At 38.5% G+C, this 16651-nt stretch overlaps 1 long non-coding RNA gene across 1 annotated transcript in view; it reads left to right on the forward strand.

The window, feature by feature from the left end:
* LOC137235735 (uncharacterized) overlaps positions 1 to 16435 on the forward strand; it is a 67827-nt gene extending 51392 nt beyond the window's left edge. The window contains exon 3 of the long non-coding RNA XR_010948031.1: positions 15993 to 16435. This is a non-coding gene — a long non-coding RNA (uncharacterized lncRNA). The remainder of the gene's footprint in view (positions 1 to 15992) is intronic.
* Positions 16436 to 16651: the final 216 nt, after the last annotated feature.

Raw genomic sequence — 16651 nt, forward strand, 5'->3', positions numbered from 1 at the left:
GATGAAAAATCGCTAATATTTTGATAAATAATCGATAACTTTTCAGTACCACACCAATAAGTTCTTGATAAACAAATAATACCTTTTCGTTAACAAATCAATAATTTTCGATAGCAAATCGATAACAAGACAATAACAAACTGGCAACAATCCAATAACTAATCGATGAGAATTGATAATATATACACTTAAAGAGTTGCACAAGGACCACCTCCACTCCTACAGCATGTAGAATGAATTCAAGGCAAGTTGTAAAATGAAAGAAATACCACATGCTGTACGAGATACGAGGATTTTATTGCTTACCGCATATCTCATACGGCCGCTTGGCTATCCGCGATGATGGCTATGCTATCCTTAAACTGTGACTGAATGTATTTTAATGTGAAATGTAAGTTTGTTATTTTGCTATTCCAAACTGGCTTCGAGACGTCTTCGCACACTCAGACCGGATTGATGATTTTTTTCTTGCTGTAGATTCTTAGCCATTTATCGAAATACACCGAAACTTAAATAAATTTAAAAAATGTAAGGCGCGATAACCTCAGAAGGGATTTTAGGTCGAGCTTTTCTTACCATTTGCGTCGTGCCCACTTTAATTTTTCCTAGAAATTGGCGAACATGTTTTATGTCAATTCCGAACCGCATCTACAAGATAGATGAGCTTTAACTGAGAAGCTTTTCATGGCAAAAATACACTCGGAGTGCTTGCCAATCACTGCTGAGGGGCGACTCCACTTAGAAAAATTTTCTTCCAATTGAGAAAACTTGTTTCTAAAATTTTGCTGTTGATTCGCCCGGGGCGTGAACCCAAGATCTTCGGTGTGGGTTTCCAGCCCCCAGCAGTAACCAGCTCTCATGTAAAGAAATTTAAAGATCCGGATGGCACACCTTGTATTGTTCTATATACATAAAATATCGCTCGTGTCATGATCATATACTTAAGGTAGAACATGTATTTCTGGCTAAGAATTCCATCCAGCTCGGGAAGCCTGCATTTATGAAGTCAATTTGAAAAATTTACTAATAATTTCCCAAAGCCCAAAGAGTTAGCTAACCATGCGGTCTCTCTATGTATACATTGTAAGGTCCACCCATGCGAGCCAGTACCTATTTCTCTTGGTTAATAGGAAACTTAAAGGGATCCAGTTTTAGTTGTTCTTCTGTTTCGAATAGAGGCATTACACGGGCATCACGCCCTTCATCACCGGTGTCCACAAAAAATCAATTAACTAACTCATCACGAAGTAGAGGAAAAATTACCAGAAAAGTGACCGAATTAACGTCATTACCATCTTTAGCAGAATGAGGCGCAACACCACTAGGAAAGCTCCATTCACTTCAGCTTAACTAGTGATACAAACCACATTTTCAAGCTCGCACTCTTATTCCACCCTACTAAAATACACAACTTTTATACGGAATAGGATAGGATCTCAAAAATAGTATAGCCTATAGGTTTTGCCTTGATTGTATTTAAATTTACATGTTAAGAGTCTCACGGTATTAAAGGACTTAGAATTTTCCCGCGAAATGGCATATTTGGCTACTAAAATTCACAGGCCAGATAGTTGGATGGGTCAGCGAAAACGCTTCCGCGATAAACGTATTAGTAGCGCACACTGTAACCCTAAGTCTTCAAGGAGTGTTTTTGGTCAACTTACAATAAGCGTAGAAATATTTTGCAGATTTTGAATTTTTAAAGTTGCATTTAATAGCCAGATTATGTATGATGCTCTGACACTTTGCATCAAAGTTACTCACATTCACGACTTTATAATGCCAAACATTTCACAAAGGCACTCAAGTTTACTTTCACTCACTAAATTGAAGTGTATGATCTTATATCATACGAATTTTAGTTCACACGAGAAAAAATTACTCTTCGTATCACGCTGCGCTATACATAATTTGCCCCTAAATGATGTTGGCAAACGAAGCATTATACGAGGTTAAGAGGAGTACGAATTGATTGTGTGTAATGCAAAGGTTCGGAACTTACCTAAAGCAGCTGATGAGAATACTAGGTAAACGCAGCCGATATGGCCTTTGTAGTATTGACGAAACTATCCTTATACTTCACGTTCTAGTTTCTGTCTAGACTATGAGTTGGAATTAAGTATATATTGCCTTATCGGTGACTATATATATTTGCCGGAGTATATTAATCATCATCATTAAATGGAGCTTAACCGTATAGTCTAATGAATAACAAGCAAGATAACTGGCCAGTATCTGTTATCTTATAACTGGTGCCAAGCAGGAATGCCAAGTGAGGTCAGGTCTTCCACCTCCTGTTCATCGCCCTATTTTATTCAAGTTCAAACGTGCAAGGAGCCCATTTATTGGCATCGCAATTGCGTTATTTTTATGTTGGACAAATATGACACTGACCGGCGAAAGCCATCCCTACCTTCATGGATTTTCAAACATGATTCGCTTCAATTCAAGTCTGATATCAATCTCTTTCCATCACTTCGATATCAGTGCAATAATCACATTTCCACAGTAGCTGAACTAAATGCTCTGGGCTACGTGCGACAGCGACTTTGGCATTGATACACTGGAAATTATATCTTAGCCTAATTCCTATAAATATCACCTAAAATGTACTATCATTCCCAACCCGATCTAAGTTAAAAACGCTGAAGTATTTATTAAAAACCGATTAAATAATAAAATGTCCCGAGTTATGTTTATGATATTTAATAAAAGTAATTGAAGTTGACATTTATTTTTAAAGAAAGAATAGAAAATAGAAATTCATATGCCGATTGTCGTAAGCTTATGCACGCTCGCACGTCTGCACTCTTCGAATGTTAACACATAACTAACTTTCTTTGACAGCTCGACCTTTCCTGACATTCGTCCTCCTAGGACGTCTCATCCTTGGTATTTTCGTTTGCTTCATCATAGTCGCCTTCGAGATCTGGACTTAAACAGCACCATGGTTTCATATGGTCGCTGGAGACTACATTAAAGTAGCTTCGTTGTGTACGTGGTTCGTCGGGTAGATCTTCCACAACGTATCGATCATGAACCAGCAATTTTGTGACAATATAAGGCAACTTGAATTTCGGATCGAGTTTGTGTGTGTCACCTGTTGCGGTTGGTACATGGTCAATAACGACCAATTGTCCTTCGTTGTATACTGGTGGACTCTGATGCTTTTGATCGTATCTTAGCTTCCATTTTTGGCTCTGGTTGCTGATATTCTGTATGGCGTTCTGTAGCCTCTCCTGTTTGTCGTCGTCATCTGACATGGATATTTCGTCGCTTAGTGCTTGTATTAGTCGATTATCGCTGACGCATCGTAAATCGAAATTGAACACAAGTTCGTTGGGACTTGTCTTTGTTGTGCTATTGTTTTGCGAGTTAATGCACCACTGGATGTTGGAAAGGGTGTTGTCCCAATCTTTGGTGGTCTTTGTTGAGCATCGAATTGCTGACAATATCGTGCGGTTGACGCGCTCTGCCTGGCCGTTTGCTCGGGGCGTTCGTAGAGCTCTTTTGACGTGCTGAATCCCAAAGCGTGTCATAAAGGATTCGAATTCCTTTGATGTAAAGGCAGTTCCTCGGTCAGTGGCAATCCGTAATGGCTGCCCGAAAATTGCCATAACTTCTTGCAGCATTGATAGGAATGGTGTCGTCTTTGTGTTACGTACCGCTTTCAATATCGTGTATTTGGTGAAACCACAAACTAAAACAATGACGTATTGGTTTCCTCGCTTGCTTTTGGTGAACGGTCCGAGATGATTCATATACATTGCTCGAAATGGAGTTGGTAGAACTCCGATGAGATGCATTTGACTTTCCAGTTTGCCTCCTTTAATCTTATTTAAACAGCATTCGGGACATGCTGCGATATAACACTTTACGTATCGCTCATTTGCCTAACTCAAAAATACTTTTGCAGACGTTGTAATGTTTTCTCTACTTCAAAGTGGCCAGCGTCGTCATGACAAGATTTCGTGACACGCCACCTGATAGCCTGAGGAATAACTAGTCGTCGCTCACCTTGGACAATTCGATATAACCGACCGTTGTGAATGATGAAGTCATCCCGGAACTGAGATGCTCCATCGCCGTTTGTTTTCAAAGCTGTAACAGTCGTTTTCACATGGTCATCCTGCATCTGCATTGTATAAATCCAGTCGTCGCTGATTTCACTGGTTATAGCTAGAACTCTTTCAGCTACAGTCTCCGGCTCAGATGGAGGTAGGGTAGACGAACGGCTTAAGCAGTCGACGTGCTGCATCTTCGAGCCTTGACGATGCCTACACTCAAATTCATATTCTTGTAGACGTAGCCACCATCTGGCTATACGTGGTGGAAATTTCGACGTTGCTTTTGTCGTCACGATCGCATTGCAGTCCGTAACTACGGTGAACTTCGTGCCTAACAGATACATTCGGAATCTGTCTAGTTTCCACTATGGCTAGGACTTCTTATTCATGGCTTATGTGGCAACCCTCCCAAGCAAGCGAATGAGAATGTCAACAATGTGACAATAGAGCGAGGAGCGAATCAGCTGATATAGAGGAGTGACTTGTGGTTTTGGTTATGAAATTGTTCTGTATACAAGTTTTTATTATAAGAGTAAATTGTATTAATGAATAAATAATATACTGAGTTAATATAAATAATACGCGTTGTTACATTGGCGACGAGGATGGGATCACAAAACGAACTGAAAAAAGGAAATTGCGAAGTGGAAATTCAGCAACAACAAAGTAAGGCACTTACAAGATTTGCAAGGCTGAACATGAATGTAACAGCAGGCAAACAAACTTAGCAGGGATACTAATGTATCAAAGCAAAACAAAAAACGATATATGTACTCGTCCGGGAACGGCATAGTTGGCCAGGGTACTAATGTATCATCATTGCTATACGAAATTGAATTTGGGATACAAATGTATCACTATTGGTATATCAAAATGTATCACTGTTGGTATATGAAAATGTGTCGGGATACAAATGTATCAGAATAGCGTAATACGGGGCGCAGTTAAGCAGTTGATTCTATTTATTAACAACTTCAATTTATTTTACAAGTACTGGTAAAATACTGTGAACATGTCAGAAATAAAACTATTTCTTTGTGATTCGATTGAAAAATCCATGCTCAGACACGAATGGGAGAAGTGTTTAAGATCTTTTTCATTGTACCTAGAATCGGAGGAGATAACATCAATTGTTAAGAAGAAAAATAAGCTCTTACATTTGGGTGGGCCACAGCCAAGAAATCATTTACAACATTCCTGGGGCATTAATTGAATATGATGCAGCAGCTAAAAACGATGTTTATGCTATTTTAGTTGCTTGTCACCAAAGGAGGGGGAATCTTTTAATAGATATTTAGTTCGGCTTAGGCAACAACTTGCGAAATGTTCGTATGGAACTACAAAAAACGAAATTGAGGACATTTGCATTGTTGACAAAATAGTTGATTCGTGGGCTACGTCAGATTTGAAAAAGATCTCGAGAAAGAGCAAACATTAGACGAAATAATTAATGCCTGCAATGTCTCCGAACAAATAACTAAGCATTCGCAGGGCATGTTGGGTACATAGAGCTCTGCGGCTGTTAACAAGATTTTTGTTAGAAAGCATTCAGAACACGACTCGAATAAAGTGTGTATTAGATGTGGGTATGAGGATCATAGTTCTGATAGCAATAAATGTCCAGCTTGTAATAAACATTGCAAACGTTGCAATCTACTAGAGCACTTTGCTAAACAATGAAAAACTAGAAATAAAAAGACCACTAGACACAACCAATAAGTCCACAAAAAAAACCGAAATTTTCAAATGTGCGCAACATTGAAGACCAACCGGAACCGGAAAGCTATGATGACTGTAGAGATTTAGAGCGTTTTAGAAATAATGGCAGTATGTACCAACAGATTTGTTGGGTCCTTTACAAAATGGTGATAACATATTGGTTTTTATTGACTATTACCCTCGCTATCAAGAAATAAAATTCCTCAGCTCCATCTCGTCCCAGGCAATAATAACAGCAATGAAAGAAATTTTTGCCAGACGTGGTATTCCGAGGTCATTGAGAACAGATAATGGAAGGCAGTTCATCAGTTCCGAATTAAAAAACTTTTGCGAATGTAATGGAATATTCCTGGTTACAACTCCTCCGTACTGGCCACAGGCGAACGGGGAGGTTAAGAATATGAACCGGTCCTTGGTCAAACGTCTGAAGATTGCTAACTTGAATAAATCCAACCCCAAGGAAGAAAAACAGATTTTCATATTGACGTACAATGTAACGTCTCATGGAACTACGGGTATCACACCATCAGAGCTGATTTATAATAGGACGATACGGGACAAACTTCCGGACATACGAGAGCTGGTTGAAGAATTTATTGATTCGCCAGCGAGAGATAATGATCTCGTGAATAAACCGAAAGGGAAAATGATATCCGATAGGAGAAGGGGCGCTAAAGAGTCCACCATATATGTGGGAGATAAAGTACTCGTGAAAAATGTCATATTTCCATCTAAGCTGACACCAAAATTTTGACTTAACTGAATATGAGGTTGTTGGAAGAAATGGCATTGAAGTGGAGCTACTGGGTGAGGGAAGAAAGATAAAACGGAACGTAAGTCGCTGCAAGAAGGTGTTATCAGCTCAACCACCAACGGATGACACCAGCGACCACCACTCAACTATCCTGGACCAATCTCAAGTGGAACAGGCCGATCCATCGTCAATGAACCATGAACAATGTAGCCAGCCGAACAAGAATGTCGAATGTCCGTCTGCCGGTTTAAAGCCGAAACTGAAAAACAAGGGAGGGATGTGGCAACCCTCCCAAGCAAGCGAATGAGAATGTCAACAATGTGACAATAGAGCGAGGAGCGACTCAGATGATATAGAGGAGTGACTTGTGGTTTTGGTTATGAAATTGTCCTGTATACAAGTTTTTATTATAAAAGTAAATTGTATTAATGAATAAATAATATACAGCTTGCATAGCGTGACTCTGCATCATTCCACTGACGGCTATAAAACGACACTGATTTAAGCCAATCAGCTTCCTCCTGCAGCAATATGCCTGACAAACCAAGGTGGCTGGCGTCCGTATGCACCTCATGTGATTTACTTGGATCGTACAAGACTAGTACTGGCTTAGACGTGATTGCTTGCTTTAGCTGGTCAAATGCTCTATCTTGTTCTTCTGACCAAATGAAGACTGCGTCTTTCTTTAACAGCTTTGTTAGTGGTGCGGCGATGTGGCTATGCTTCTCTACAAACTTTCTGAAGAATCCGGTCAGTTCCAGAAACTGACGTACTTTTGCGACATTCGATGGTTTGGGAAAATCGCTGATGCACCTTCATTGTGACCTAGAAATTTGACGGTCTCGCAAAGGAAGTTACATTTGGAAGTCTGAGTGTGAGACCACATTGACGTATCGCCTCCAAGACTTCTTTTAGCACGATCTTACCTTCGTCCACTGTTGGTGTTGCTATTATCATCTCATCGACGTAGCTGATGACCCGGTCTCGATTACATAATTTTGACGTTACTTTGGTGATCATTTCCTGGAAGTACATTGGCGCATTGACTAATCCGAACGGCATGACATTATATTCGAATAATCCATTATGAGTAAGGAAGGCAGTATATTTCTTGCTGCTTTCATCCATCGGAATCTGGTAATAGCCAGAAGTCATGTCCAATATAGTGAAGACTTTCCCTCCAGCTAAATTAAAGAGTTGCTCTTCGACCACAGGCATTGGGAAGTTCTTAAGTTCAGTGACGGCGTTCAATGCCCTGTAATCGATGCACATTCGGCTCTCTCCGCTGGCTTTGCGTACTAAAAGTGCCGATGCAGCGTGTGGTGATGTACTTGGACGGATTATATCGTTGGCCAATAAGTTGTTTAAAATTGTCGTTAATTCTCGTTGTTGCGATAGTGGAACCTGATATCGTTTTCCGACTATTGGACCCGACTGTGTCACTTTAATTTCCATAGTGGTAATGTTACATCTTCCCAACGTTGACACATCTTCCGCAAAGCAATCTTCATACTCATGTAACATGGTATTTATATCGTTACGTTGTGTATCATTCAGCTGATCGTTGATTTTAAACATGTTCGATTTGACTTGTAACTATAAAGACCCATTGTCGATGACCAGCCGTTTGTTGGCTCCGCACAAAATATCTAGTCCAAGTAGTAGGTCATACCCAAATGTATTGTCCGGTACTACGTATAAGTTAGCGTTGACATTTTCGTTATTGATCATTAATTTTACCTCGGCCTTTCGTGTAGATTCCACAGTTGAACATCCGAAACCTTTAAAGCGCTTATATGCAGGGATGCATTGCATCGTTGGTATCGCTTATTAGTGAGTGGTCGCTGCCTGTATCGACCAAGGCGTTCTAAGATTTACCATCAATTGTGACGTGTTGAATTATAGGTGGCACTTGCGAAGGTTTTTTCGACTCCACTATTTCTGCTACGTTTTGTTTGGTGTTTACTCGACATTCCTTGCTGTCATGGCCCACTTTCGAGCACTGAGGACAGTGTTGTTTCTTTTGTGGTTGCGGAAATTTAACAGCGATATGTCCATGTTCGTTGCAGTTGAAGCACTTCACTGATCTTTGCGATTGTCTAGAGCCTCCACTGCGCATATTAGTGCTAGACGTTGACGCTGGGTTTGGCTGTATCGAATTTGTTGACTGTATCGTTTGTAAGTTTTCTAGTGACTGTAGCAGCTCATTGCTGGTGCTTAGATTAATTGCTAATAGCGTACGTGTTGTTTGTGGATCGTTTATACCATTGATCGTATAAAAGTTTATGGATGCGTAATCTAAATTACCCCATCTTCCGAGCGTTAACATCTCGTAGTAATATTCAATCAACGTCTCGCCAGATTTTGGCTTGCGTCGGCCAAGTTCCCTGTGAATTTCCGCAGAATTTACTACACATGGAAAATCTTTCAATAGCATACTCACCAAATCAGTCCAAGACTGGAACACCGGTTGAGCATCTAGTCAGCTTTATGCTACACCTACGAGCTTTTGTTGTGCCACAAAAAGTAGCAAATTGTCACTCCATAAGTATGTTCGTTGCATCCGCTCAACCTTCGTTACAAATTGTTGTGCAGTGATTAATTTCTTCAACGTGTTAAACTCTTGTAAGATTCCAACGATGTCTTGTATTTTGTACGTGGATGCCTGCTGTGTGGTCGATTGTACATTGGATTCTCGTACTATCTCTTGGAATGTAACAGGTTCAACGGATGGTCGTGATGCATTTTGCGTTTGCAATGATCTTGTTAATTCCGTGATCATATCCCTCAACTCACTGATTGGTCTTTCCCAAGGTTCTTCCTGATCGATCTCATTGGCATCAATTTCATCAGAATCAAAATGTTGAATTAATGCCGCTGTGATTTATTGCTTTATTGCCTGTTGCTGAAATATTTGCGTTTCGCATTAATTTATTTATTTGTGCCACGGTTAAAGATTCTATTTTTATTTGCATGGTGACTTTTGCTTCAGTTTGTCTCTTTATTTTGCAAGCCGTTGCTTAAGCAATTAACTTTTGCTTCTTTTTGGTGCTGTTGCTTGCCAAAACTGTCCGTTCTTGTCGCTGTCTGCTTGCCACTCCAGTGTTTTTCCACTTCGACCCCAAGAAAGCATGCCAACAACAACTTCCGTTTTCTTTTCCCGTTAGGCAGAACAATTCTGCGTAGCGTCTGCTGCCGTTGTCACAATTCCTGTGAAGCTAGATCGCTGCACCGTCTCTGCGTTAGCGTTGATTTGCACCATTTTAATACGTTGAGTAGCGTTTATGTGTATATTCAATTTACTGCTTCGTTTGCACCCGTAACGTTGATTGTCGTTGGCCCGTACACACATATACATATATGACGTTGCGGCCTTGGCTACAGCAGACTTAATTCGCTGAATTTTGCACTGTCTTTCGCTACAACAATAAGGTTGCTGTTTGCTGTGAAAGACGAGCCGTTGCCAGTATCGTTTGAAATATTTTCCGTTGAGCCAAGTAAGCTTTTCGTTTTAAGTATTTCGTTTGAGCAGAGAACGTTGCTCTATTTTGGTACATACATATGTACGCGTTGAGGAGAAACTTCGTTTGTATACATTCGATAGGTGGACATATATGTATGTACGATGTCTAAAATATTTTGTAGGCCCGCGCGAATCCTTTTAACTATTAAAAACCGATTAAATAATAAGACGTCCCGAGTTAGGTTTATGTAATTTAATAAAAGTAATTGAAGTTGACATTTATGTTTAAAGAAAGAATAGAAAATAGAAATTCATATGCCGATTGTCGTGAGCTTATGCACGCTCGCACGTCTGCACTCTTCGAATGTTAACACGTAACTAACTATCTTTGACATATTTCTCCTATCGTAATTATTATTTAAACTTGTATATGTTTTTATAAAAGAAAGAGGTAAAGTAAGTGTTGAGAATTCTTGAGTTCAAATCGCATGTAAAAATGCGGCAGATTCATTTTTAAGCAGAATCTTATAGTTTGTCTTGAGCGTGATGAGAAATTTAATATAGCCATGCTGATATAAACGGCAGATAATAAATTTGCGAGTTGAAGAGCTTCTTGGACCAGTGAAAACGTATCGGCTGGTGCTGCTGCTGCTTGTTGTTGTTGTTACTGCTGCTCTTCATGCTGCAGTTTTTCTTTTTACTGTTGCTGCTGCTGATGCTGTTGCCGTTTCAATATCAGATTTCATTTCATTAAAGTACATCATGAAATCAATGAAGATGAATGCGTCGCTGTTACGAATATTGCATGCAGCAGTTGAGGTTGTACGAGCTGCGTGTTTTACAAAAAAAAGGCAAAAGAATTGCAAAAAAAGGTGAATTGGTACATTTGCGATGCCTTGGCTAGTTTGAATTAAAAATTGTTGTATTTGTTGCACACAAACTATGGCTAGGCAATAAGAGCAACAACGAATAATGAACGAGATAAAAATTTAATTTTGGCCAACAGTCGATTGCGCCAGAAACTTTCGTTAGCTGCCAGACAAGCCAATAAATTAAGGTATGCAATTACTTCTACCCTTCTTGTTGTGGTTGTTATATTTGCTCTATGAAGTATTGTTTTTCCATGGAAGTCTGCTGGCTGTTGATTTATGTACGTTTGTGTTTTACTTTGTTGCTGCTGGGTCACTAGAGACCGATTACGCACCTACCATAGAGCCAATGGTGTATGCACCCACCAACAGTGGCGCGTGTGTCTGTCCGCTTAAGCTTCTGCAGCAGCAGCAACAAAATTTGAAGTTGCTTAAGCCGGTTACTCAAAATATCTTCAAAATTATATGAAATGGCCGCCAATATCCAATCACTACCAACCAATGGTCATTACCCTCCCATCGTTATTTGCGCTCCCATAGTTTTAGTGGGGCAAAGGTTGCAAGCCTACTGGCCAAATAGCCAGCAGCGTACTTGAAGTGCCTGAGTACTAAAAACCGTTATACTGGTATAATCTGGCTTCTATGTTGATTGTTCCCGCTGTTTCTCGACTCAACAAAACCCACAGCCGCTATTATATTCTTTTTGTTTTTCTGTTTTAAATTGTTTTTTTGTTTTTTGGTTACCTTGGATTTCACTCCCAGGCTTGACTTAAGTACATAAATATATGAATTTTGTAAATTAGTTTTCAGAAAAATAGAACGGTTCTTGCGCAACTTCTTTATGCTGGTACCGTTTTCTTGTTGCAATAAATTCAGGTCAATTTCAGCGTGATTATTAAATGATCATCAATTTGAGTTCAGTAGACAGGCACAAACACATACAAACATACATGAAGAAGGCTTCTCAAAGCAACAGCAAAAGATGGGAAATGAACTAATTAAGGAAAAACATAAATAATAAAAGAATGAGCATTGATTTGTATATATGTATGTGTACCAAGGAAGCTGTAGAACTATTCTGTGAGCAATCAACAGGAACATTTTTTGTTAGCCCTTTTTAAAAAAAAAAAAAACATTTTTTAGTTCTCCCTTGCACTTCTTCTCCTGAAGCATTGGAAAAACTTCGCTCAGGCCAAACCATACAATTATACTGGGTTCCCGGTTATAAAGGTATAGAAGGTAACGAATAGGCAGATGAGTTGGCAAAGGAGGGTGCAGCACTTGCTAAAGTGACGGTAAACGTCCCAATCCGTTTAAAAGAAATCAAAAGGAGACAGGAGTTCCATATGGTCCATCAAGCAGGAAAGGCGTGGACAGAAGTGCGGGGCTGCAAAATTTCTAAGATCGTGTGCAAATTCTACGATATAAGACTCACAACTTGACTCATATCTCTGAAGAGAGAAAACTTGGGGATCACTATGGGCATACTAGCTGGACACTGCCTGTAAGAGGTACGAGCTGCTGGAGGAAACAGTTGAGCTCTTCTGTATACATGTCCTGCGCTCACCGGGTCATGGCTCCAGCTATTAGGGGCGTCAGAGCTGACAGGCCTCGAGGCAGCAATTAAGCTAGGTCATAGAAAACTTCTAATATTTGCCAAGAGAACGCAACTATTCTATAACATAAGTCCTGGCACGTAATTGGGGTACTTACGTTTGGTCGTTAAACAAACTTCTGGTAATACTACGGACTCGTTCAGTCTATGTGAGATTTTTATTGATCTCTATCTTCTTCTCTTTCAAATACATTCAAATTATTATTGAATTTTACATATATGTAATACTCCTATATTGCTAATAGAAAATGTTCGCAATGTGTTTTGAATTCGAAATCAAAACAAGACAGCCTATAAAATTTTTCTGATTGCAGCAGCATAAGTGCGACAAGAAAAAATTTTAATTTAGGTTCATTCGATTATTGAATACAAAAACAAATACGCTTAAACAGCAGTATATCGGCACTCTGATATTTGGGAATGTACCTAGCCTAGCAATAGCTTTTCTACCGCCTTTCTGCCGCCAGAAGGCAGTGTCCAGTCAGAATACCCGTCATGAGTCTGAAGTTCTCTCTTTTTAATGATAAGAGTAACTTTGTTAGTATAAGATTGTAAGACCTATACATGATCTTCGACACTTTACAGCCCCACGCTGGGGTATACGCCTTTCCCGCTTGGTCGAACATGTCGACCCTTCGCCTTCTCTTACTCTCGCCCAATCTAATGGATGCGCCATTTTTAGCTTTTTCATCCTCTTTTTTCCCCATCTATTCCCATATTGGGCACCCTTGTACCAAACCATCCATCTCTATTGTAGTTTAGTCGCCTCCTACGACAGGCATACCTATCGCTGGTAAATTCTAACCCCTTAACCCGCTGAGGTTGTTTTCCAACCTGCTACTATAAAAAGAAAAAAAAGCGTGATAAAAGTCGATATACAACCATTTAAAGTAGCTTTAAACTTGTTCTCGCGGATTATCTCTCTTTGTACTTAAATTTTCATGTACATTGCTTTTGTTAAGATAAATGCACCAGATGTACTTCAAAGTAAAAAACATAATATTTAAACTTTCAACAAAAAAAAAAAAAAAAAAACACGTGCGCTAACATTGCTGAGGTCAAAATAAACAACTAATCACTTCAACCCACTGCACAGTAAACAAGTAAAGTAACGAAGGCTAAGTTCAGGTGTAATCGATCATTACATACTCAGCTGAGAGCTTTGGAGACAAAATAAGGAAAAATCGCCATTTAGGAAAATGAACCTAGGGTAACCCTGGAATGTGTTTGTATGACATGGGTATTAAATGGAGGGTATCAAAGAGTATTTTAAAACGGATTGGGCCTTAGTTCTATAGGTGGACGCCTTTTCGAGTTATCGTCATTAAGGTGAACCAGGGGTGGCTCTAGAATGTGTTTGTACGATATGGGTATCAAATTCAAGGTGTTACGGAGGGTTTTAAAAGGGAGTAGTCCCTAGTCGTATGTGTGACGGCGTTTTCGAGATATCGACCAAAATGTGGACCAGGGTGACCCAGAACATCATCTGTCGGGTACCGCTAATTTATTTATTCCCGTCATGATTCCAAGGGCTTTTGATTTCGCCCCGCAGAACTATTACCATTTCCTCTAATTAATATGGTAGGTGTCGCAACCATTTTACCAAGTTTTTTCCAAAGTTATGTATACTTTGCGTCAAAAAACCAAACCAATTACCATCATTCATCCTTTTTTTCGTATTTGGTATAGAATTATGGCATTTTTTTCATTTTTCGAAATTTTCGATATTGAAAAAGTGGGCGTGGTCATAGTCGGATTTCGTCCATTTTTAATACAAAGATAAAGTGAGTTCAGATATATCGATTTTTGTTCAAGTTATCGTGTTAACGGCCGAGCGGAAGGGCAGACGGTCGACTGTGTATAAAAACTGGGCGTGGCTTCAACCGATTTCACCCCTTTTGCACAGAAAACAGTTATCATATAGCAACAATGCCCCTACCAAATTTAACATTGATTGGTAAATTTTTGCCGACTTATGGCATTAAAAGTATTCTAGACAAATTAAATGAAAAAGAGCGGAGCCATGCCCATTTTCTTTTATTTTTGTATTTTGTTGCACCATATCATTACTGAAGTTGAATTTTGACATAATTTACTTATATACTGTAAAGATATTAAATTTTTTGTTAAAGCTTTACTTTAAAAACAATTTTTTTTTTAAGTGGGCGTGTTCGTCATCCGAGTTTGCAAATTTTTATTTAGAACACATATAGTAATAGGAGTAACGTTCCTGCCTCATTTCAGCATGATATCTTCAACGACTGCCAAATTACAGCTTGCAAAACTTTTAAATTACCTTCTTTTAAAAGTGGGCGGTGCCACACCCATTGTCCAATATTTTACTAATTTTCTATTTTTCATCATAAGGTTAACCCACCTACCAAGTTTCTTCGCTTTATACGTCTTTGGTAATGAATTATCGCACTTTTTCGGTTTTTCGAAATTTTTGATATCGAAAAATTTTATAAGAAGGGTTCTTAACATAAGTGATAAGATGTTTCACAACAAAAACATAGCGATAATTAGAAAAACCCTGGAACAAAATTCTTTTCCCAGGTCCCTTATAAACAAACTGATTCACAAACATCACACAGCGATCGCCAATAATAATACAACCGAGAAAGGTGATAAAATTTATAAATAAATGACATATATCCCAGGAGTGTCTGAAAGAATCAAGGGTTCAAATTTATATGACAAAGAGAAATATGAAATCGCGTTTACTTACAACAACACTCTACGACCATTTTATAGTTATTTAAAGGACAAAATACCAAATCATGAGAAATCTAACGTGGTGTACAAAATTCCATGCAACGGCGACGGGTCCCGCATATGCGAACAAGAATATGTAGGGACAACAAAACTTAAACTAAAGACGAGGATTTGCGCCCACAAATCGAATATTAAATTGAGAAATAATAATCCAGAAAACAAGACAGCATTGGCTGCGCATTGCAAAGACACGGGACACTATCCAGATTTTGAAAACGTAACCATTCTGGAACATGAAAAACATTATAATAAGCGCTTCATTTTAGAAACCTTACACATTTTGAACACCCCTAATAATATAAAAATGAATTTTAAATCAGATGTAGACCACTGTGCACAAACCTACAGAAATTTGGTCTTAAAACAACAACATCACGCTGCTGTCAGTTAAGCACACTCACTAAACTTAAGCTGGAACAATAACTCTAACAATGCTGAGAGCATAACATACATTAAATACATTCATACATACATATATATATATATTTAACTTTTGTTGACACATTTTTATTGTATACATATGATTTTTGTTTACACTTGCGGTACATGAAATTGTTTATATTCGCGGGAGTTTTTGATTTATCTTTATTTATACTTTTCGCTCTTTTGTTTCTACTAAAATTATGTTGTCATAATTTCTGTTTAGTCAATCATACATATCCATATGTGTAAGTTGTATTTTTGCTACAGAAATGTATTTTTAGAAATGTTAATTGTTTTCTTTTCGTAGATTCTTAATGATGACTTCAGATTGAAGTCGAAATATCGAACAAATAAATATATTTTGAATACTACTAAAAAAGAAGTTTTATTCAATAATCTGGCCTAAAGCTCAATAAAAATTATCAAATTATATTAAACAAGGCTATTAAATTTACCAATGAAATGGAAAATCGGAGAGCACACCGAAAAAACAACAATACACACAAAGTGTATAAAACAATCAAAGTCAAGTATGACACTCACACGAAAAGATCAATTAGACGCTACCAACAAATCACACAACAAATAACTCGACTGGCAGAATCGACAAAATTTTTGGAGAGGTGCAAAAGAAGCGGTTTGGTTCCAAAGTTCATCATAGATGCAACCAAGAACATCACATACACCATCAACAACAATATCAACAACAATAAAATCCCATGTAAGTTTAAAAAAGTTGTGTCAAGGTACATAGAGAATGGGCAAATAAAATTCCTTAACCTCATTATACTTATAAAGCATGATCTACGAAGACAAAGAGAAAAAGAGAAAAGTAGACTAAAAGCAGAAATAACACTAAACTTCGACCCGCATCACTCAACGGCATTCTTTGAGAGCGAGGATTTCCTAATAAATCATCTTAGCAAAAAAGTGAGAAATACACAAATTACTAAATACGAAAACTTA

Source organism: Eurosta solidaginis, unplaced genomic scaffold, assembly GCF_040869045.1.
Source record: "Eurosta solidaginis isolate ZX-2024a unplaced genomic scaffold, ASM4086904v1 ctg00000128.1, whole genome shotgun sequence".
Taxonomy (NCBI): Eukaryota; Metazoa; Arthropoda; class Insecta; order Diptera; family Tephritidae; genus Eurosta; species Eurosta solidaginis.